The sequence below is a fragment of the Rhinolophus ferrumequinum genome, chromosome 4 (genome assembly GCF_004115265.2).
Source record: "Rhinolophus ferrumequinum isolate MPI-CBG mRhiFer1 chromosome 4, mRhiFer1_v1.p, whole genome shotgun sequence".
NCBI lineage: Eukaryota > Metazoa > Chordata > Mammalia > Chiroptera > Rhinolophidae > Rhinolophus > Rhinolophus ferrumequinum.
Window position 1 is genome coordinate 6211668 of NC_046287.1, and position 24046 is coordinate 6235713.

General features: G+C 33.9%; 1 protein-coding gene across 2 annotated transcripts in view; it reads left to right on the forward strand.

The window, feature by feature from the left end:
- TSC22D1 (TSC22 domain family member 1) overlaps nucleotides 1-24046 on the forward strand; it is a 121760-nt gene that overhangs the window by 16472 nt on the left and 81242 nt on the right. The window contains exons 2-3 of one of the 2 annotated variants that reach the window (XR_004422819.1): nucleotides 14090-14259; nucleotides 15149-16253. The exons of the other annotated variant lie outside the window; for it this stretch is intronic. The gene's annotated coding sequence lies outside the window, so the exon portion shown is untranslated. Of the gene's footprint in view, nucleotides 1-14089; nucleotides 14260-15148; nucleotides 16254-24046 lie in introns of those variants that run through there. 2 annotated transcript variants of the gene reach the window in all.

A 24046-nucleotide genomic window follows, 5' to 3' on the forward strand; every position in this document is an offset into this window, starting at 1 on the left:
TAGGATATGATATATTATGAGAGATAATAAAGCAGTATTGGGAGTCAGAAGATAAAGGTCCCTTGCTTTTGGGGAGGTGACATTTGAGAGAAGTTTAGCTCTAGGGGTTAGTAAGTCATGTTAGTGGAGCAAACTTACACCAAAAAGGTTCAAGGCATGGGGAGTATTTATAGAAAAGAACACAGGACGCAGTTGAAGTTGGTGGGGGGTTGTGTCTGTAGGGGAATGGAGAAGATAAGGCTCGCTTTGGAAAGCCGAAAGGCAAGATGGCAAAGTCTGGACTTCATGAGACGTGGAATGGAAGGCCTCTTTTAAGTTTTGTGCTGTGTAGTGGCCTGGTCAGTGCTGTGTTTTAGGGAAGTGCTGACTTGGGATGTCAGCACTCCCAAGTTGCTTCCTTCTGTACTGGAGGATGAGAACACTGATTCCTTTTCTGTCAGTGGTGGAAATGGAGGCACGTTCTTTCTGTGGTTGCAGTCTGAGATAATGGTTTGAATCAGTGACCTTGGCCTCATTAGGAAAGCGAAGGAGCTGAGGACCCGGTCCACGCATGGTAACACTGCACGTTACAGAGGTTGAACACTGGTAACCTAATCCTTTGGAACAAGTTCTGGAATGTAAAGGCCTCCAGAACTGCTTGAAATTGTTAGCACAAAATAAAGCCATGTGGAGTTTTTTTTTTTTTTTTCTTGGCTATTTTTGCATTGCATTTCTGGTCCTTTTTTAGACTTTTTTTTTTTTTAAGTCTTATGTTTGTTAGCTTTATCATCTTAAAGTAGACAAAGGAGGGGAAGGAAAATAAATGGGATTCTGAGGCATTTAAGGTAACACTTGGAAAGTAGCCGTTTTATAGCCTGACAGCAAAGTAGGAGTTACAAATTTTAAGAAAACTTGAAAGAATCACGATATAGTATTGAATGTTTACCAGTTGAAAGTTAGATTATGTTTGCTGTATTATTTTAAGGAAGCATAGACATAAAGAACAAATTCCAAATGTTGTTATTTACTGAGCTGTGGACAAGTATGAAGAGATAATCTTTTTAGTTCTACCTGCCTGCACTGTATCATTTAACTATCGACAAATCACTTTACTGGACCACGTTGCTTTTTTTTGATTCTAAAATAAGACCAGGGCTTCATATTTTCCCAGCTTTCAGGCTAGTAAGGTTATTCTATAAGAAATTAATAACATGTTTAAATAAAAGCTAGATCTCTACAGATAGAAATTGCAGAGAATATTTTCCATAGCAAAATGAAAAGTCCTTAATAGATGCCAAGATTTAGGTAATTGTTAATAATGATTTTTATTTTTAGTGAAATGACTGATGTATAAACGGCATCGTAGTTACTCTGCACAAGGTATTTTGTAGATAATTACTAATTTAAATATTTCACTATAATAAACATTATTCTTGCAATTTTTTTTGAGATTTTTATTACCTTTCTTAATACAGTAAATCAAATAATTGTATCAAGAGAAGCTGATTTCTGTCATTTAAGATGTTTTTATTCTCTTTTTTAAGAAACGGATAACCCAACCCACTTTCTTTCATACGGGAGTTTTTTATTTAATATGCTTAATGTTAAATTAATTTTGTTTTCTTGGTTGTGTGCTTTTAGACAGTTTTGTTGTGGTATTTTCAACAGTGAAGGGTTCTCTTCCTGTTGAGGAAATACTCTTATTTTTTAAAATTACTTTTTAAAGATAGTATTCAGTGAAACTTTATTAACAAATTTATTTTGGAAAACATGCTGCTTTTCTAAGTCACCGCTTTTGCTTGATTTTTGTTTGTTGAGGAGTTTTGTTTTGGGTGCAAAGTGAGTGAGGTGAATGGAGAAAAACCCCTGGTTTTGGTTGTAGTGCTGTCCACAGCTCAGGTGCTGATAAGCCACCAACTGTCCAGGTCTTTCCTTTCTTCCTCTCTTAAAGGCTTTGTCAGTGTAGTTTGGCTTAACTTCTAGAGTCAAGCATGGAGCCATGTCTTATCTTTGATGGATGCTCCATGTTATTGTAAAACCTCGGAAGAAGGGATTTGGCTGAATCCTAAGCTGTTCTTCATCTTCATTGTGTTATTTTCCACTTTGGGGGGATCCACCAAACATTATTTACCAGTTATTCTCTCAAGTGACAGCAGGATTTGTATGTTTGTACAATGGTTATATTTTATTATTAGGAATTTGACGTATTCTGAGGTTCTAGGGAGGAAGGCTGGATCGAGAATGAGAAGATGGGATTGGTCCAAACTAGGTAGTATTAGTTTCTTGCCACCATTCCTGAACTCCAGTAATAATAAACCATGACACCGCATCCCAATCCTTCTAGGAACAAATGTATTTAATGCTTATTAAAGATGCATAGTATTTGAACTAGCAACCTCGTTAGATCTTTTGTTTTGGAAATTTACATAAGATTTATGACAAATTCATAGGGTGCTGAGGATTGTGTGACAAATTCTAAAATTTCTTCTATATATTATTGGCTGTTATATTACTATCGATGAAGTATTGTCAGGTAACTTGGTCACATAACTGGTGCTCCATTAGGTGATTTGATTCCAAAGCTTACACTCTTAACCATTCTGGTGATTGCCCTGGCCCATGGAGAAGCTGCAAGAGGTAACAGCTGACAGTGATAAAAAGCAGTTTCTAGTTGACTAGTCTGGAGGCATTTGGCTTTGCAGATTTCATTCGTTCCTCGTTAGAGAGTGGACCGTGATGTTCCCAATGATGAGCCTTTCAGTCTCAGTTATTTTCTCTTACTACATTTTGAAAGCGTTTTCTACCCAAAATGATTACATTTTCCAAATTTTTACTGAAGAAGAAATTTTAAATTTGGAAAATTTGCTTAAGTAGGATACAGTTTCTGAATAATAAGTGAATAAAGAGAGAGTCTTGTGACACGAACATTTCAGTAGATTAGATCTGTAGCCTTCCATTGGTCTCAGTGAGCTTTTACTATATCAGCTGTTGAAATTTGGGGTTTTTTTTTTTATGCTTAATGTGATCAAATTACAATAAAATAACTTTTTCAAGTAGAAAACTCACTTTATTCAGTTGAATCATGATAGTATATTTTATGACTCAGATCTTTAATTTTGAGTGCTTATAGTTCATGTTGCAGATTATTACTGAAACAAGAAAATGCTAATTTATATGAACTCTTTTATGTAAAGTTGAGAAACAAGATTTACCTTTGTCTTTTTGCTCACGGGAATTTATTGTTTCCAATCTAAGGCAGTTGCATTAGGTATTGTTTTAATTCAAAGTTTTTACAAGTAGAGCTGCTTTCTGTTATTTCATTATGTTTTTCCTGATTGATTTATAAACATTGGAGCTTTAGAAGCAATTGAATTTTTTTTGTAGTTCACAGTAAAGATCTATTTTAAAGGACATAATAGTTTAATTTATCATTTAATAATAATGTAATATGAGTCTTAGTCACATGTTACATAATTTAAATTCAGTTATATTATGCTTGCTTGTTATTCTGTATGTGGTGTGTGTGACAGCTTCTTTATTAAGTTGATTCATCTAGGCTATAGATTAGTGAGCACAGAGCATAGTGAGGTAGATTAATGAGCGTTAGCCTTGGCATTGACCTGGTGACTGATCTTGTTTATGCTACCACTTCATCGTATGAGCTTGGTAAATGTAAATGTAAGCCCAGTTTCCTTCCCTGTTGAGTGGGAGTAATAGCTGCCCTTGGCACTGTGGTTGGGAGGAGTCAGCCGATAGCGCCTGGAAGGCACCTAGCCCAGTTCTTGTTTTGTAAAGGAGAGCTGCTCTTACTCCTGTGCCACAGGAGAATGATTCCTTTCTTAAGCACTGTAAGTTACAATTCAAAGCTTGCCTACATATTCAGAGACTTTATACATACTCGAGCCTTCTAAGCCAGTGCTTCTTCATCTTCCTGACATTTTTAGTACAGATTTTCTCACCTGGGGCTCTGTAAGAGAATTAATTCCTACAAGGGAAGAGGGACTATGTTCTCACTTCTCCTAAGGACGGTGTATACCTAGTACTGCCATTCCAGATGCGTAAGAGAAAGTGAATTTATTACGTATAATGAAGGCAACAGGGATTCTTTTGTGGAATCCCAGGCTGCTAGGACTATGTTGTATCTTGAGTATTTAAGAAATGCTTCAAAATTCTTCAATTTACAGAAACAAAAGTTGTCACAAAGCACACCTTCCTCTCTTTTTTAATTGGGGGCAGGGGGGGACTTAGAAGGAAATGGAATGTCGTGCAGCAGTTTGTTAATACTCCAAAGTAGAACCATTTCCCTGATGAAGTGATATTTAAACTTTTTCCTTGTAAAGATGGTTATAGATGGGCAGGATGCCCTTTGGACCTTCTGTTCATACTCAGTCCCATGTGGGACTGCAGATTACCTCCCTAGAATGAATGGAATTAATCAGTTTGTTTTTAATAAGATAATGAGTCATTACCTGTTTTTAAGTTTGAAGGATTCATTGAACTGGATTTTCAAAAGTAGTGTAAAAGTTTCAAAACTAGTGACTTTGGAATACGAATTCAAGTGAAAAAAAAATAGTTCTAGAGCCCAGGAATTTTGGGGAATGCTTTTGTTAAATACATCTTGGAAGTTGACATGGCAATTTAGTTTATTAAAGACTGAGAAATTCTGCAGGAGACAGTTTTCTTTATTAACGCCAACTCTCTTGATTGTATAACATCTATTAATGTCCTGCAGAGCCAGTGTTCCTTGGAACACACTTTGGAAAATGTTAACCGGCTTCATTTCATATATGAGAAATGTTCTGTGTCATATATCTGAGTGATGGCAGTCTTCAGTTGGAGCCCGTCTTTACATTTATTCTACTCTAACAGTTCCTTTTCTGCTCTCCCACCCTATTGCCCGTAAGTATTTGATTTATATTGGAAATAAAAGTATAATTGTTGTCATGTGAAAGTACAGTGGTACCTCGGTTTTCAAACGTCTCCGTTGACGAACATTTCGGTTTATGAACGCCGTAAATTTTATGGAACTATGGTATCATTAGATAGTAAAATTCATGCTAAATTTGCAGCTGTAGGGGTTGATTTTAAAGGTCTGGAACGGATTAATCCATTTTGCATTACTTTCTATGGGGAAACCGCCCCTTGGTTTTCGAACGTTTCAGAACTCGAACGGTCTTCCAGAACGGATTAAGTTAAAAAACCGAGGTACCACTGTATACACAGTGAACCATCTGCCAGAAGTTTAAGAACATGTTTTGAGAAGTACAGCATGGACATATTTGCAGCCTCGTTTCATTGGCTCTGTTGTCATAAATGGTTTGCAGACCTTAGCGATAGACTTCATTCTAGTTAATGTATTCCTGCGGGAAATCCTTAAATTAAATACCGTAGGAAAAACTAGTTAACTCGTTAAACATTCAAAGAAAGGGAAGCTAATCAGTGTTTGTTCTATGCTTTGCTTGGCATAAACACAGAACATTTTACTAACTTTGTATTTCTCATGTTTTAGTTAAAGCTTGACATTGCTGACAAAGTAAAGGAGCCATTTGAATGTGCTTGTCTCCTATTTATCCATTTCCTATGTTACACTTACTTGAGAGATGGAAACAGAAAGAAATACAAAAAGGGATGTCAAATTCTGAGGAAAATGAAGTCTTTTGGGGATTAAAGATTTATCAAATGGGTGAAATGAATGGTTATTGTAGATGTTTCTGAAGATACATCGGTATTAAGAAAGGGATCTTTGGCTCTTTTGGGAAAGTCTGAAGATAGACCATCCTAAAACTGCAGAAGTTAGAATTTTTAAAATACTAGCTGCATTTGATAGTTTCAGAGATTTGATTCAAGTTTTGAAGGAAGAATAGAAAGAGGTTTTTTTCCTACTTGGAAGTACTATAATCTAGTATTAACTTCTGAATAAAATGTAAAGGACTATAATCTAGTATTAACTTATTAAAATGCGAGTGATACACATAAATGTTATTTTTTAATGGCAGTATATTCACATGTGAAGTTTTCTCATTTGTTAAATTGAGGACTTGAGATATTGTAGTTGGGGGTTTAATCCAAGATTTGTTGTAGCTTTTACAGAGTTTTATTGATGGCCGGCCATATGATGTTAACTAAACTTCACGTAGCTCTTATATCAAATCATGTTTCCTAATTGTTAACTTGACGGTGGTAGTGGTCTTTTCCCTTCATAACTTTTCACCGTTTTCTCTTTGGCAGTATTTTCCTTTTCAAGATGTGGATTGTGACTATAAAAATCTTATTCCCAAAATATTTGGAAATTAGAATCAGCTATGAAAGCTGTGAATGGTCATTAAAATACCAGGATAGCATATGAGGACGGGCATTTTTCATTTTTCTGGTTTGCAGTCTCATTACTGTGTAGAAAGAAATGGACTTGCTGAGGAGTAGTTGAGAAACACAGGCTTTCTTAATTTCTGACAGTTTACTGACATGCGCCCTAAAGTTCAGGATGCCATCTCCAACACTTGTGGATGCTGTGGACGGTCTGGCTTTCTTTTTGACACTGTGGACTCTGGCCAGACAAGTTTCATGTAATAGATTAGATGAAAGACGTTATTTGTAATTACATATCTGTCCTGTCTTTTAAGAAATCTACCCATTTTATTGATAAAGAATTGGAAATTACCCTGTTCTTACATAAAGTGTTGGGTGCTTCTACTACCATATTTGCATTGATATTATATTTATATTGATTTTTATTAGACTCAAATTGAGATGAAGAAGAGAAGGACCTTCCTTTGGTCTTGTCTTTACGTAGAAGAATTCTAGTAGATATATTGTAAGCTATCTGTAAATAATTGTAAAAATATATTACAATTCAGGACAATTGCAACATCTATGTAAATAAAGTACTGTATACTCGGTAAGAAACTGAAGATTGTTCTCTGGGTAGCAGAATTGAGCACTGAATCGGCAGAGAATAAAATCCAGTTTGTTATTGCCAGATTATTAATTTAATCATGTTCATAACAGAATGATGACTTAAATTTGTAGATGTAATGTTTAAATTACATTAAGATAATTGAATTTATAAGATTTTTATAATGTAAGAATAAGCTATGAAGTTGTCATGCATTTAAAGGACCATCCTATATATTCCTCTATTAGGCAAGTCATTAGATATCTAATATATAAATTAGGAATTCTAATTAGGAAAAACCTGGTACCATCTTGGTTTTATGTGGTACTTAAAAGATGAGAGGGATTTCTGATTACCATTTCTACATACTTTCAGATACAGTCATTTCAGGTTTAATAGAAGCATGGGTTCCTAGATTATTTATGTTGTTGATACTGCTTTGCTATGGTTTACTTCTAAGTTTCATTGCTTTCTCAAACTTTCATAGGTTGATAGAAATGGCAAAGCACATGACTGTCAACTGATCTGTTCAAATGAAATTGAAGGAAATAATTTCAAAATTCTACTTAAAACAATATGTTTATTCTAGCATTTATCATATACTAACTATTAAAAAGAAAATATTTAATTGTTAATAAAAATAATATGATTTGGAAAAGTATAAAATTAGTTAAAACTCAAGAGTCCTAGTGACAAACTGGTATTGATTTTCCTGCTCTATAACTTGCTACGCGTATGTTCTTTGGTGAGTTACTTCACTACTTTGTGCCTTAGTTTCCATTTCAGCGCAGTTGGGATGCTTATAATATTGTATGTTATAGAATTATTGTGAAGACTGAATGAGGCAATATATATAAAATGCACAATACATTACATATAATAAACTCTCAATATATTTTAAAAATAAAACAAAAGGTTATGAATATTTATTTGTAACTAATTTTATAAGGTAAATTATTTGGGAATTTTACTATTTGTTTTTTAGTAAAAACAAGAGGGCTATTTGTGGCACTGAACTTTGTTTCCTATGGAAATTTTTAAAGAAAAAAGCAGAATTTTTTATTCCGTCCATTTTTATGATGCAGGAATAAAGATTCATACATGATAATTTGAATTTGAAGACCTTTTGGTTTTTTAATCTACCTACTCTATCATATGCTTGCTGTAGTCTAAAGTTAACTTCCACATTAGTTGTTTAACGGAAACATCATTCAGTTTGTGTGTTTGTAGGTGAGATTTTCTTTTTTCATCTCTCAACATACATTCTTCTGAATCCAAGCTCTCTGTATAGAGAACTATTTACCAAAGAAATTAAACGTAAGCAAAACGATTACCATCTGATTACTTTTTTGATATTAGTACAGAACATGAGGTAATGCTGTCGTTTCCACTAGGATTAGTTTTTAAAGAAAGATTGGAGTAAACTTTTCATATCAAAAAATGTCGATTTATTTTCTTCTCAGTGGATATTACATAGGTATGTCAAATATGGTACCTTACTCAGAACCTTTGGTTTTATTTTTTATTTCCAGCTTTGCTTTAAAATAATTTGACTTACCAAAAAGTTGGAAAATAGTACAAAAAGTTCCTGTTACCTTCACCCAGCTCTCCCTAATGTTCATATTTCACATAGCCATAGAACAAATATAGAAATCAGTGATTAATACTAAGCAGTCTGTAAACTTTTCATTAAATGACCTTTTTGGCCCAGGAGTCAATCTAGGATCTCATTGGTGCTTAATAGTCACGTCCTCTGAGTCTCCTTCAGTCTGGGCTGCTGCTGCACTCTCTTGGCCTTCCTGACCTAACTCTTTGGAAGTACGAGCTAGTGGGAATCAATGCCTGATGTTCTCTCATGATCAAATTGAGAGGAGCATTTTTTGGCAAGGACACCAGGAGTTGATGTGTCGTTACTAGTGCATCATATAAGGATATATGTACATGATAGCGATTTGTCCCATTACTGGTGATCATTTGATCAAAAGTTTTCTTGATCATTTGGTTAAGGAGGTGTCTGGTTAAGGAGGTGTCAGGTTTCTACATTGTTAAGTGGCTCTTTTTCCCTTTGTAAGTAGCAAGTGTCTTGTGGGGAGATACGTTGAGACTGTGTAATGTCCTGTTTCTCATCATACTTCCACCCATTAACTTTAGCACCCATCGATGATTCTTGCTTTAATAAGAACCTTTTAAGTTTAGTTCTTTAACAGCTTTTTGTTGTTGTATATGTTATATTTCTTGTCATTGATGGATAAGAATCACAAAGGAATTAATGTAAAGGAAGCCTAATTCATAAACTATTAATTCTTTTTATAGTCTTTTATATTCATCTTTATCTGAATACACTCAAGAATGTAGCACAACACGAGATCCTGGAATAAAAAGTGTGGTAGAAATATGACCTTTTTGTTTTTCAGTACTTTATGTGTACTTCAGTATATGTCAGTCATTATAAGAAAAAAGCCAGATATTTTATACTTTCAAAATAAACAGGTAAAATGATGCTAGAGAGGTAAAGATAATGGGTTAGGAGGTTAATTATGAAAAGAACTTGCCAGAGTAATTTCCTTGAAATTACTTTCATTAAGGTTTTATTTCTGTTAAATATAGAAACTTTTTTTTCATTCAAAGGAGACAGTGGCAAATTTAATATTTTTGTGTTTAGTCTTCTTAACCCTGAAGTTGTCCTCTTAAAGGCAACTTGACCCTGAAGTTGACTTTCTTATAGTTGATATATATTTTTATGATCACTTTTATCTTTTATTTGTAGTGGATTAACTACTATAAAAATGTATTGTGTATTTCTTTTTTATTTGTTTTACTACTTCATCTTATATCTCAGTGGTACCTGAAGATACACTTGGGTTAGCTTCTATTATCTATCTTGTAACAAATATTTGACACTTAAACCTAGTGAAATAACATTTTTGGATCCTAATAACATTTTTTGGTAATATCTTTTCCAAAAGATTGACAAGAAAATATATTGATCAATCTTGGAATTTGGTTAGATGTTGAGTTCCTAAAACATTACAGTAGGGTTTTTCATTCTCATTACAACTTGCTTCCATTTTAGAAAATTGCTTTCCATGATTGTGTATCCTCATAATGCTATGCATTCCGCAAAGCTCCAAGCTTTTCCCCCTATTTTATTGTTTCTAAGGTACATTCCACTTGTCAGTATATACTAGATTGTGGTTTAGAAATCATCTTCTTTTCCTCCAGAGCCAATGTAATCCCTTGGCTAATTCTAAGGAAGCTGGGTTTTGCTTGTTTGTTTGCTTTTTGGCAATATCATTCACTTTTTAAAACTGAAAATTTGAAATTGGATGTTCTGGCAGTACCTGGTTTGCTTTCTTACTAATTTTATATCTAGAAAGAGAACATTAGAAAATCTACACTGGATGTTGTAATTTAGCTACAATTGGGGTCATCTGAGGGTAATATCTTTGAAGTTCCTGCTGACTGTACTCTAAAATTAATCCTAGACGCTGACCCCCTAAAGAGATTCATGAAAGTAATACTTTTGATAGCTTTTTATTTTGTTTAGGGTTAAAACGTTGAATTTTTCAGTCTACTTTAGATACCAGTCAGCCACTTAACAAAGTTCTCCTTTTTGTTTCTTCATCAGTAGACTTCATGTATTTGTAAACATGCACTGGGTTTACCTAACTCGGTGTGCCAAGCACTCTTCTAGGACTGGAGATACAAAACTCATTGCTGCTGTGAAGGATGTTCTTTCATTTTCTTCTTAATGCCAGCTGGGGCTGTTCTGGACACTTGGAGGCATTTGTGAGAAATTCTTTTTCTTTATAGATGTACCTTAGAACCAGCAAGAATGAGTGATAAAAGATGAATAGGAAAAAGATACTACAACATGCATCCAATTTAGAGTAGAATGTCTTGTTTTATGAGTAATCCGCCAATCTGTAAATTAGCACACTCAACTTCAGATGAGTTGTAACACAAGTGAATAGAAATCATAGTCTCTGTAAAAATGTGTTACCTTCTGTTTCATTAAAAATGATTAGGTGTAGCTTTCCCTTTTTCTTTAGTATTAGAAAATTTTAAAACTAATTAGTATATGCTCATTTAATAATTTAGTCTTGAGAACAAATATTGCAAATAGTCTAGTTTGTACATTTCAGGAGAATTTCTCAGAGTGGTATTTATATATAAAATACTTAGATTTTTTGCTTCTGGTTTGAATATAACTAGATTTTCAGTAAGAATCTTCAAAAATTTAAGTACTTATGGAAAATGTTAAAATGATTTTATTCAATAAAAGATGTGTACTGGAACACCCGTTTGAGTTCCTTTGTGGCATTTCAGCATTGCTGATTTTGTTGGTTTCCATTTGGAATTTATTCCCTAGTGGAGTCCTACAGTGGCGTACTGTAGGCGTACTAAGTGGCGTTCTTAAGAGACCCCTTCAGTAGTCGCACACAGATTGCTCTTGTTTGAATAATGATCTTGTTTTGAAAGTGTGTTTACATTTTTCTATAGAAATGGCACAATATCAAATCCACAGTCTTCATATATTATTAAGCCCTAAAGCAAGAGAGATACCAGCTCTCCTCAGTGATTCAAAATAATTTCTATTTAGGGATATGTTAGCTTATTCATTTTTGCATATGAATATGTTGAATCCACAAGTTTTGGTACTTCAGGCAATCTCATGAAGTTATATCCTGAAAGTAATCTGATTCGGGAGAAGTTTCTATGTGGACCTGCTTCTCCAGCCGGCTCACTTGCCCTATTACCTAACCTAAGGACATTTGTTGTTTGAAATCTAAGTTTGTTGTATATTTAATTTATATATTCTGTGGAGTGTGACAATCAAGGGTTTGGAGCTCCTACTGAAGGAGAAATTGTAAACTTAGCCCAATATTCTGAGCAAGATATGATTTTTTGGGGGGCTTTTATTTTCAAAGTGAAGTGGGCCTGTAAACTTAAAAAATAAATTACCAGGTATATTTCTTGTTCCAAATGGAATATTTCCTTTTTTTGTCTGTATTTTCAATCAGATATATTTTTACTACTGGTTAGTAGTCAAGAAATGAGGGAAAACTGGGAAATTTGGAAAATCATATCTTGTTTATAGTTTCTGAATATATCTGAATCCAGGTAATTAAGTTTTACTTAGATCTCATTAATTTGGAAATCTTTACTAATTTTTATGGTTTATATTGAAATAATAGACAGGAAAAGGAATGATTTGTCAAGGCAATTGATTAGAAAAGACTAGAGGATGATCGTTCAATAATTTTAAAAGCATGTTTGCAGCACCTGTTTGCTCTGTTATAGGTACAGTGAAAACATAAATAGCATAGCTCTGGTGTATTAATTTTAAGCCTTTCTTGTCTGTTAAAGAGTGAACTCTTAGGAACTCCAGCTGCAGAGGACTTTGTTAATCTATGTGGGATTTTTGGATTCTTGAACATACCTAATTAGATTGCAGTTTTTGAGATACTCAGTATTCAGGTCTTTTTCTAATTTGTGCTCCTTTCCTCTCGTCATCCCTCATATTACTCCTCAATGTGATTATACTGTAAAATACTGTTTTAACCTACTGCTCAAAAAAAATAGTCTTTTCAAAACTGAAAAGACTTCAGGACTTAAAATCTATTGGAAACTTAAAAAATAGCTGGCACATAGGCTCATAAAATATTTTCGTAGTTACTTATTTGATACCTCTTGCTATATGACAGTTTTACCCCTCAACTTCTTTTAGATTTCTTTTTTTCATTTCTCTTTTTAATTTTTGGAAGTTAATAGATTTGATGGTTAAATTTGTAGTTCCAAACTATTTTCATTTCTCACTTGTACAGAATTGAATGTATTCCTAAAGCAGAAGTGTTAGCTCGCTCTTTCATCTTTAGGCTTTTAAAAAGGTTTAGTCTCAATGTCGTTAGGTAATGGAATAACCGTTCCTTTTCAGCTATTGGTATACCCAAACTGGCCAGCAGAGCCAGGAGGAAGTGAAGGCATTAAAACATTAACTTTGGTTGGTTGCTACATTCTTAGTGCTGAGACTGTAACCTTTGTTGGTTGATTGATAGAGAACAAGAGAGCACAATCCTCGTTCCACTAACAGGTAAGGAACCCTTGTGATAACCAGTTGGTGTGAGTGAGAGATTACTTGATTGTATTTTTTTTCTTTATCCCCAAATATAATATGTCCCTGAAATAGGGTAATGTGACTGACTGTGTCCATACAGCAGGAATAGGCAGCACCTTTCCATTTAGAATAAGATCTGAAATTTAATAGGGATGTGTCACTCTGTACCACAGAGTAGAATTGATCTGTTTTCCACAGTTTATCCTGCAGTCCCTATAACTTTAAATACATGTCTGCCTATCTTATTCTCCTTTTCAGCTTTTCCTTGATCAGATGCTATGTGCTTTGTACTTCCTTCTCTTATTTATCTTATTCCTATAATAATGCAAACTATTTTCCAGTATCTTTATCATCATCTATTATTTGGGTATATCTTACTGCTTTAATTTCTGCATTGTAGCCATTAATGATTATTTCCTGGTCCTTCTTGACCCAAAACCAAATGATCCTATGTTTTGAAAAGATTTTTAGTGTCCACTATTGTGCCCTCCCACTTTTAAATCTGAGTGCTTGAAGAATAAATCTTTTTCAGAGACGGTAGTCGTAGCTTGATAAAATTCAGGTTTAGCTTTGTATTGCTATAATATGGGACTATAGTCTGATTAATTCTTTAAATTACTGAAGACTTAAGAACCGAGAAATTCAGCTTCTTAGACAATTCCCAAGGTTTAGTGGTATTCCTGTTAATATGCTTGATTATTCTGTTTCTACTTTCCAATCCATCGTCTTCTCTTTGACAGAAGAATTAACTGGGACTCATCCTCTGGTACATCTGAGGTCGAGTGCCTTTCCCTGTCCCTTTAAGACAACCGTGATCTTGTTTCCAGTCGTAATTTATCATTTTCTGATTCGGTCTTCACCACTTGAAGTAGAGTGGTTTGTCACAGAGTGTTTGGCTTAGACCAAGATAGGTCCCTTCTTAATAATTACTGAGGAATTAATCATTTGTGGGACAGATTTCTAAAACTCAAATTAAGACGGCACTAAAGAAAGTATGCCCAAAGGTAGCTCTTTTATATCCTGAGGATAAGTCATTACAAACTCAAATGACCAGAGAATGTAATTTCTTAATAAGAATTTTTTCTTAAATCTATATTCAGCTCTCTATTTCAGTGCTTCTCTCCTACCAGAGGTGCAAGGAGTGATCCTAGAACCACAGATACAGCCAAGACCACGGAGAGCTTTTGACGTCAGGGGTCCACTTTCTCCACTGAACCCTTGGAGGCAGAATATCCAGCTTCTGGAGAGAGTGGGAAAGGATAATAAACAAGTGGGTGCTTTCCATTATTTACTTGGGTTTATTTATAGATTGGAGTGTCCTTCCATTGCCCATTTGATTCTACTGGTAAACTCCTTGGGTTCATATTAGAACCGAGTGGGGCTGCAATCTGTTTGTTTTGCTAAGAATGCTAACTAGTGCCCATTCAAAAAAGAGACCTACAATTTATTTCATTTTTCTCTCCAGAAAATTAAAGCAGTGGGTCATATGGGGCACTGGATTTGGTGAATGTCTGTGTAGTCCACAGGAATTTAAAAAAGGAGTATTTGCCCGTTTTAGCCTTTACTGGTATTAGTGGACTTCTGAGTGCTCTTTTATATTCCACTAATGAAGACGTTTCTGTATTTCATCTTTGGGCAAGCTGGACATTTGCACTTTCCTAATTTATACAGTCTGATGTCCAGGTGTTATCCACCCTGTCAGTGAGAAATTTTTGGTCTGTTTCCTACCTCAGACTTTAGGCCTTCATATTAATTAGACCGTTTAGAAGATGCAGTGATAGTACTGTTACAGTTTCACTGTCAAATTGAGGCTTCATTCTTTAAGAAGAGAAATATGAACGAATGTAAGTTTCAGGATATAGTGTCCCTGAAAGCTGTATTAAATGTACTCACAGTAGGTTTCCAGTCCCCAGGAATAACGTTATTTGTGGCCCAAGAACCTTGTCCTACATTCCCCATGGCATTAAGATGGTTTTCTCTTAGTTTCTTTGATGCCACGGGCAGGATTGGATCCCAGGAAGTTCTTATCATCATCTGCAGCGGGTAGAATGTGAACTTGGTGCCTTTGGCAAGTTTTCATTTTTCCTTGGTGGATTCCTTCTGTGACTCCAGGTATCTTGATAATGGGAGACTGGTTTATTTGTTCTCTAATTGCCCAGATTTCTTTCAACTGGTAAACATCATACTTCAGCAAAAGGAACTCTTCTAGCAGAGTCTTCATGGATGATATCTGTCACACATGCAGCACCTGCAGTTTGGAAGGCAGTGGTGAACGGAGCCATGCACTATGTCTAGAAGACACAAGGATGAGAGAGAGAGCCACCTGATCTTGTCATTTATAAACTTTTAAGCTTTACTCTGGCGTACTCTTGGTCTGGAAATGGAAAGGCTCAAATAATGAAATAAGTTTTTCAGATTGGAATTTTACATGGCCATGAAAGTATTCCTTTCTATTCAGAAGACTGAAATAGAGGAAGCACGAGAGACTTCTTTCTCTTAAAAGCAGCTCTCTGTATCTGTTTTATTTAAAAGATTTGTGGGATTGAAAAATCACCTTAAGCAGGCAGACTTTTTTTTAGTAGTAGAGGAGATCCAAAACACAAATTGTTTTTTGTTGCCTGACACTGAAAGGAACTAGAAATAAAGGGTGAACTTCTGAATTATTCCCAAATTACTTTTAAAATCAGGATACGCTCTTTTAGCTTATCTTTTTCTGGTCTTGAGCCTTAATTCTTATTTGTCAAATCAACATAGATTCCATATAGAAGTCGAAGAGACACCTTTTGAGATCAAAGTAGCTGTTCCTTCTTCTAAAGTAGTAAATACCTATTAAACCTGAGGTATTATCCTTCACTGAAGGCATAGTAAAATTTGAGTGATACTGAAACAGAGGCATTTTATAGAGCAAAGGAACTCGTAGTACCTATGAATGAGTGTTGCAAAATAGTTACCCAAACTGTCAATTAATTGATGGCAATAGTTATCAAAATTTTTGTTTCTCTTTTTGGTATTTATTAACTGGTCCATCAAAGCTATTAAAGAAGTTTGTACAAGTTATCTGATGCTGCCAGTTTTATTTGGTATACATTTTAAGAGTAGAAATTTGAGAATTATTAGTATGGAAGCATCTAAAATGTTTTAGGAATCTAGAAACACATTTGCTAAGTTATAACCTGGCCTTTACTCTTTCTTGGCTGTCTTGTTAGACCTGTTTTTTCCTCATTAATTATAAATAAATTTTTGTATGTGTGGTACTTAAAAGTTTAAAATATCAATCTAAACTAAAATTTCTTCAGAGAGCTCTGAATTTTCATAAACAATTATAGCTTTTTATGTTTGATTTGTTTTCGTTAAATGTTAATATGACAGTTTTTACAAACACATATAAATTTAAAAAATAGCTATTAAACGTTTTAGAACTTGGGATTCGAAAGTGAAATTTGCTTGGAAATTAAGTTAGTTGAACTCTTTGAACCACAGTATAAACCAGTTTATGGCCTGTGAGATTATTAGCCTTTTGTTTCAGTTTTGAAAGATGGAAAGTGATTTAATCTCTTAATGCTTTGATTAAATTTTAGCTCTGTTCCTTTAAAGTGTGCAAAAGAAATGTAAGTGCATTTCTATTTACCTCATGCCACTTAAAGCTATTTAAAAGTGAAAATTTTTGTATATTTAATGTGAACTGATTTGTTTATTTAAACTTTTATTTTGATACATTTTCCTTTCAGATTTTTTTACTATTTTATGTCACAATATGCAATCCTATATTTTTCAGTGTCTATTTTATGAATATTAATATAAGCTATTTTTTTCTAGAATGACTGTAATATTTGTATTATGTGATCATTTGAAAACTAATAAATATTTTCTCCATGAAAAAAATGCACTTACTGATAAATGGCTTATTTTTGTTTCAGGAGTAGAAAATGAAAACTACAGCAGTATTTTTAAATGTATTTAAATTTTATGTGTCTTCCTTTAAATATTTCTGAATATATATCCTGTCCTTGTGTATGTTAATCTTTTTTTGAGAAAACAGTTTTTTGAGCTATTAAATTAAAATGATTCTTCATTGGGCCACCCAGTGCCAAACTTATAAAATAGGTGATCTGTTTAATCTATTTTTGCATTTTCCTGATTAGCTTCATGTTAGCTTTGTTTCCAGAAGGATTTTTTTTTAGATGCCATTTTTAAATGTCAATTTTGCAAACCATTAAAACTCTTGAGTCAAAATTACAAATATTATAAATATTTATAAATATAAATACCACTATGGTCAAACCTTTTAAAGTGAAATTGATCAAAATATAACTAACTCCTTACAAAATAGCATGCAAGTGACAGTTTCCATACCCAGAAGAACACATCTGAAAATAATGGCTGATTGGAGACTACCCAATTTATAAGAGCTGTTAACAGGAGAAGAAAAATATTTTTGTAGTTTTCTGCTTGAACAAATAATTGTAGAAGGGGAAATAATTGACTTAAGAGTCTCTTGCTTTTAACCTGATATCAAGACGACATGGAGAAGGATAAAATTTGGTTTTAATGATTCTGGTCTTTATAGCTACCTAAATTTAATCGAAGCCACAATTTACCTTTTCTATGCAAAATCTGCTAGAAGCAAGAGGATTTCTCTTTTAGTTTGAAGAAAACTTATATAAGAATGGGAAGACTAAAAATAAGGGGACGACTCCAAAGACTAAAAATAAACATTATGATGGGGTCCTAGGCAAGAAGTGAAAAGTTTTATTAGTGATAACTTGTGGATTAAAATGAAATAATTTTGCTCCTCAAAGAAATTATACTTTGGGGGGAAAAAGAATTAGAAAAGAATGTTAAAATTTAGAATAGCTACTGTATTTGCGGGGTGGGAAAGGAAACTAAAATTCTTGGCTTTATTAGTCTGGTAAGTTTGGAAAAGATGAGTAAGGATTCTGTGGATAAAGTTTTGTTTTTAAAATTAAAGCTATTAAAAGGTTTAGAGACATAATATATTTCAATGGAGGGCTGTATTTTACTTCGATACAAAAAAGTCTAGAATCCTTAACTACATATTTATAAAAAGGTAGGGTGTGGGGTGGCGGTGGGGGGTTAAATAAAAGTTTTGTACCAGAAACTTCAAACATATTGTAAAAATAATGGCAAAATGAGAGTTTTAACTAATTTTTATTATATGGACTCTTCCTTACACTATCAATAGCTTTAAAATAAAAATATGGAACGTTGAACAATGGCTTTCCTTATGTCTTTGAGGTATGAGAACATAGGCTTATTATTTCATCATCACTGATTGGATTAACTATGGTATAGACTTTGTTCATTAGTTTTTTAAAATAACTTCTGGTTTTAAAAAAGTAAATGTCACATACGCAGTGTGACTTTATAGCTTATAAATATGTGCACAGATCTTATTTTGTTTTGCTACATTGAAACAATTGAGCAAAATATCAATGCTTAGATGTCTTAAGCAATTTCTTACTGTCTTTTTATTTAGGTATTTTTTATTTCCCATTAAAAAGACTTCATACTAATTTAGTCCCAAAATGTGAAAGATTTGTGTTTCCAAAAATAAGCATATAGGTGCTCTAAAGTTTTTTTCCATTAATATGTACATCTAAGGTAATTAGATTACTGCAGTAAAAATGCTAGGAAACTTTGAAGTGTGCATCGGAGTTTTCAGGAATTATGATCAAAGGGATCTCTACTCAAGAGGTAAGGTATGGCATAGGTAGAAAAATGTTCAAAATGTGTTCAATGTAATGTCTGATGATAATGGAAACTGCAACAGATATCCTTGGATTTTTCAGACAGATGTAGAATTAGGAAAATAAGTTTTCTTAAAAGTCTCTCCCAGAGAAGAGAGATGGATAAACCACAAATGTGTTTTTGTGTGACTGGAGTACATTTAAAAACATACACCCACATTGTACCCCGTGTGTACTTGACCTCCTCTGTTCCCAGGCATCTCCTGCCCTCGCTCTCTTAGTGTTTATGATCCACATTTCATTTAGTATTTCCTAGGCCCTGAGCTCTATTAAAATACTGTCCTTTGCACAGAAAGTTAAGTACATATTCCATGAGATTATTTCCTGGCTTCATTTTTGCTGTGAATGCCTATTGTATTTAGTATATCTTAGAAACAAAGGAAACTGCAATACTCAATGCAATGAGCTAGGAAAATGATGAGGTTTTTTCTAGAATTAAATTACTAGTATAATTGACTCAATAGATGGCAACGTAGAAAACACAGTGTTCCATCCCATCTTTTAATTCTTTTTATAAGAACACAGCTCATGGACATTTGGCTTTTACTTAAAATAGTTGGCTATCTATTCCAGTTTGGCCTTTATGTACAGCAAATGATAATGTTGATGTGAACTAATGAGAACTCACTACTTCATGAGGGAGCTGGTGCCTTTGTGCAGGGTGCTCTCATGTCAAGAGGTTGATCCAGAATTCTCGTCTAGGTCATTTTTTATTTGAAAATTACCTGAGAGATTACCTAGTTTAGCAGCCTCATTTTATATACAAGATAACTGGTATCCAGCAATATATTCTTAATACCACATATATTTCTACTATCACAGTTGATAAACCAAATGTCTGTAGGACTCAAGGCTTGACTGCGAGTTCAGAGACCTGTACTTGCCTGAGCTTTACTGCCTGTCATGTCGATCCTAGTTCTGGATAATACGGAGACTGTCTCTCTTCCTTCAAACATGGCAGCTGTCTGGAATTTTAAGATGGCTGTTTTATACCCCATCAATTCCAAGCCAAGTGTTTTGTTTTTGTTTTCCCCCTACAAGTTAAGCACCTTCACTTTCTTGCTCTTGTTCATGTAGCATGGTTTTGAGATCTTTAAAAATTTTATAGATCATCTCTGAACATACTTCAGTTTATCAGTTTCCCTTAATGTGTGACACTGAACCAAGACAATACAGGTGTGCTCGTCCTGTGTTTGGCTTTGCAATACGCGTGCCACTTTGTTTATCCTGACATATTTATTCATTAAGGTGCATGTTGAGATTCTGTTGAATAAAGAGAGTTACATAGTAATATGCAGTTTTTAAAAAAGGTTAGTAGTATGTTTATGCAAAGACAGATGTTCACAGTTTAGTGAAAAAGGCAAAAAATTGATCCAAGGTAATATCTAACCTTGAGAAATCATAGTCAAAATTCTCCATTTCAGTTACTTTTTATACTCTTGCTTAATTCTAACTCAAATAACTATAATTTCGATGGTAAATGACTTGTAAAATATTTTCAGGTTGTCCTTGCTAATTTAATCAGGTCCATTGGAGCTAAACTCTTGACAAGTGAGTGACATTGAGAAGAAACTGAATTTGTGTTTAGTAACATAATTAAAATTAGAAATGAAAAGCAGTGCTTTAGTGGAAAAGCTTGGGTTCGTACCAAATGGCAGAAGATGAAGTAGCCCTGGAAGCCTGAGGCCGGGGCCTAAGTTCCTTCCCATGTAAGCATCTTAATGCGGCCTCTTGAATACAGTGCAAATACTCCGCTGGAGCAGCGTTGTTTTGGTGTAACAGCATTTTAAGTGACCAGTTAAAATATTTAGCTTTTTTCTCCCAGATTTTAAATTGAACCTCAGGAAGATACAAAGTGTGTATATATAAATATATATGTATATATATATATATATATATATATATATATATATATATATTTATATGTGTATATATAAATATATATATATATATATTTATATATATATATATATATTTTTTTTTAATTTTATTGGGGAATATTGGGGAACAATATTCCCAAATATTGGGAATATTTGGATGTTTCTCCAGGGCCCATCAGCTCCAAGTCGTTGTCCTTCAATCTAGTTGTGGAGGGCGCAGCTCAGCTCCAAGTCCAGTGGCCATTTTCACAGCCCACCGTCACATGTGGGAATTGAACCGGCAACCTTGTTGTTGAGAGCTCATGCTCGAACCAACTGAGCCATCTGGCCACCCCCACAAAGTGTTTATTTAATGGTTGTGTGTACTTCTCAGGGTATAAGTACGATTGTTTGAGAAGCACTGGCTGGAGCTGTTTGGTATATTGTACCTTACCTGAGTTATTAATAGAATTTTAGGGTAAATGAGGGAGAAATTAGAAAGGAACAAACATTTACATGCCTACTCTGTGCACCTTTGGCTACGTGTATGTACGTGTATTTAATCCAGCTGACCTGTGAGAAAGGTAATTTTTCTCTTTTACACATACACTAAAGCTCAGAGGTTACAAAACTTGCCCAAGGGAATGTAATCAGTAAGCAATGCAGATGCCATTTGTAGAAAATCTGTCAAAATCCAAATTATATTGCATCACTTACTGCCAAATGCCTTTGCCCCAAAGTGCATATTCTCCGGAAAATTTCATATAGAACCTCAGTGTTTAAAGAAAATAAAAGGGAACTTCTATTTAGTATACATGTCTTAATCGACCTTTATTTTTAAGAGTTTTACTGAAAAATTGACCAGAAAGTAAAGATTCACTCCGCACGAATACCTGTGTCCCCTCCCGTGTTTTTCCCCTATTACTAACATCTTGCTTTTCACTGGTGCACGTGTTAGAATTAGTGAACTAATATTGATACATCATTATTAAAGTCCATAGTTTACATTAGGGTTCACTCTTTGTGTCATGCAGTTCTATGGATTTTGCCACATAGATAATACCATGTGACAATTACGGTGTCACGCAAAATAGTTTCACTGTCCTAAACATGGCTGTGCTCCACCTGTCATCCCTTCCCTCACTCCCCACCCCGGCAACCACAGATGTTTTTCTGTTTCTATAATTTTGCCATTTCTAAAATGTTACATCGTTGGATATATAACCTTTTCAGACTGGCTTCTCTCAACTTGGCAATATCATCTTTGGCAAGATGTCCAGCTCTTTTGCCCATTTTTAAAATCGTGTTTTCTTATTGTTGAGTCTTAAGAGTTCCTTGTATATTGTGGATACCAGTCCTTTACCAGATAAGTGTTTTGTAGATAATCCGTGACTTGTCTTTTCATTTTCCTAACAGTGTCTCTTGCAGAGAAGTTCTAAATTTTAATGAAGTTTATTTCATCAATTATTTTCTTTAATGGATCATGCTTTTGGTGTTGTATGTAAAAGCTCTTCACCAAACCCACGTGCACCTAGATTTTCTTCTGTTATTTTCTGGAAGTCTCACAGTGTTGATTTTTACGTTTAGGTCTATGATCCATTTTGAAGTAATTCTTTTGAAAGGTATAAGGTGAATTTTGCGTGTGTGTTTATGTCCAGTTATAACACCATTTGTTGAAAAGAATCTCTTTCTGGTTTGAATTTTCTTTGCTTTTTTTCCTACGATCAGTTGACTTTATTTATATGGGTCTCTTTCTGGGCTTTTTATTTTGTCCCTTTGGCCTATCTGCTTTTGCCATTACCACATGGTCTTGAATACTGGATCTTTTTAAGTTTTGAAGTTGGGTAGTGTCAGCCCTCTGACTTTGTTGTTCAGTATTGTGCTGGCTATTCTGGGTCTTTTACCTTGTCATACAGACTTTAGAATCAGCTTGTCTATATCTGCAAAATGACTTGCTGGGATTTTGGTTGGGGTTGCTTTGGATCTAAAGATCAATTTGGGAAGAACTGGTATCTAACAATATTTACTCTTCCTATCTATGAACATGGAATATCCATTAATTTAAATCTTTGATATTTTTCATTAACATTCTGTAGTAGTTTCCTCAATTTATCTTACACATACTTTGTTAGATCTATACCTAAATATTTCTTTTTTTTTTTTTTGGTGCTAATGTCAATGGTGTGTTTTTAATTCCAAAGTCCAATTATTCATTGCTGGCATATAGGAAAACAATTGCTGTTATCTGTATTTTGCAACCATGCTTGTTAGTTGTAAGAGCTTTTTTCTTTGTAGGGATTTGCAAATAAAGACAATTTTATTTTTTCTTGTTCCCTATATTAGGTAAAAAACATCTAGTTTCTGATCAATAAGTGTGATGCTAGTTATAAGTTTTTGTAGATAATTCTTTATCACCTTGAGGAAATTCCCCTGATTCTGGTTTCCTCAGAGTCTTTTGTTTCTCTAATCATGAGTTGATGTTGACTTTTGTCAAATGCTTTTCTGCATTTATTGATACAATCATACGATTTTTCTTCTTTGGCCTGTTGATGTGATGGATTACATGAATTGATTTTTGAATTTTGAATTGGCCTTACATGGGATAAATTGAACTTGGTTGTGGTGTATAATATTTTTACACATTATTCGATTGAATTTGTTAATATTTTGTCAAGGGTTTTTATATCAATGTTAATGAGAGATACTGGCCTTTAACTTTCCTTTCTTGTAATGTCTTTGTCTGATACTGATATTAGGCTGGCCTCCTAGAATGAGTTAGGAATTATTCTCTCTGTTCCCATTTGTTGAGAGATTGTAGAGAGTTGGTTATGATTTCATTAAATATTTGGTAGAATTCATTAAATATTTGGTAGTGTCATCATTTCACTAAGTATTTGGTGAAACCATCTGGTCTTGGTGCTTTCTGTTTGGGAAGGTTATTAATGACGCAGTTTCTTCAATAGATAAACGCCTATTGAGTATGTTTCTTCTTGTGCAAGTTTTGGTAGATTGTATCTTTTAAGGAATTAGTATCATTTTAAATTGTAAGTTGTGAAGATAGAGTTGTACATAACGTTCCTTATTATCCTTTTAATGCCATGGGATCAGTAGTGATGGCTCCTCTTTCATTTGTGATGTTAGTTGTTTGGTCTTGTTTATTCTTATCTGTTGGCCTTGGTAGAAATTTATCAGTTTTATTGATAAAATAAAGAGATTTTGGTTTTGTTGATTTTTCTCTAGTTTACTGTTTTCAATTTAATTGATTTCTGCTCTAATTGCTTCTGCTTGCCTTAGGTTTCTTTTGCTCTTCTTTCTAAGCACTGTTTTTGCTACATCCTTGAATTTTTATAAGTTGTATTTTTACTTTCTTTTAGGTTGAAAATTTTAAAAATTTCTCTTGAGACTTCTTTTTTTCTATCAGTATTTTTTA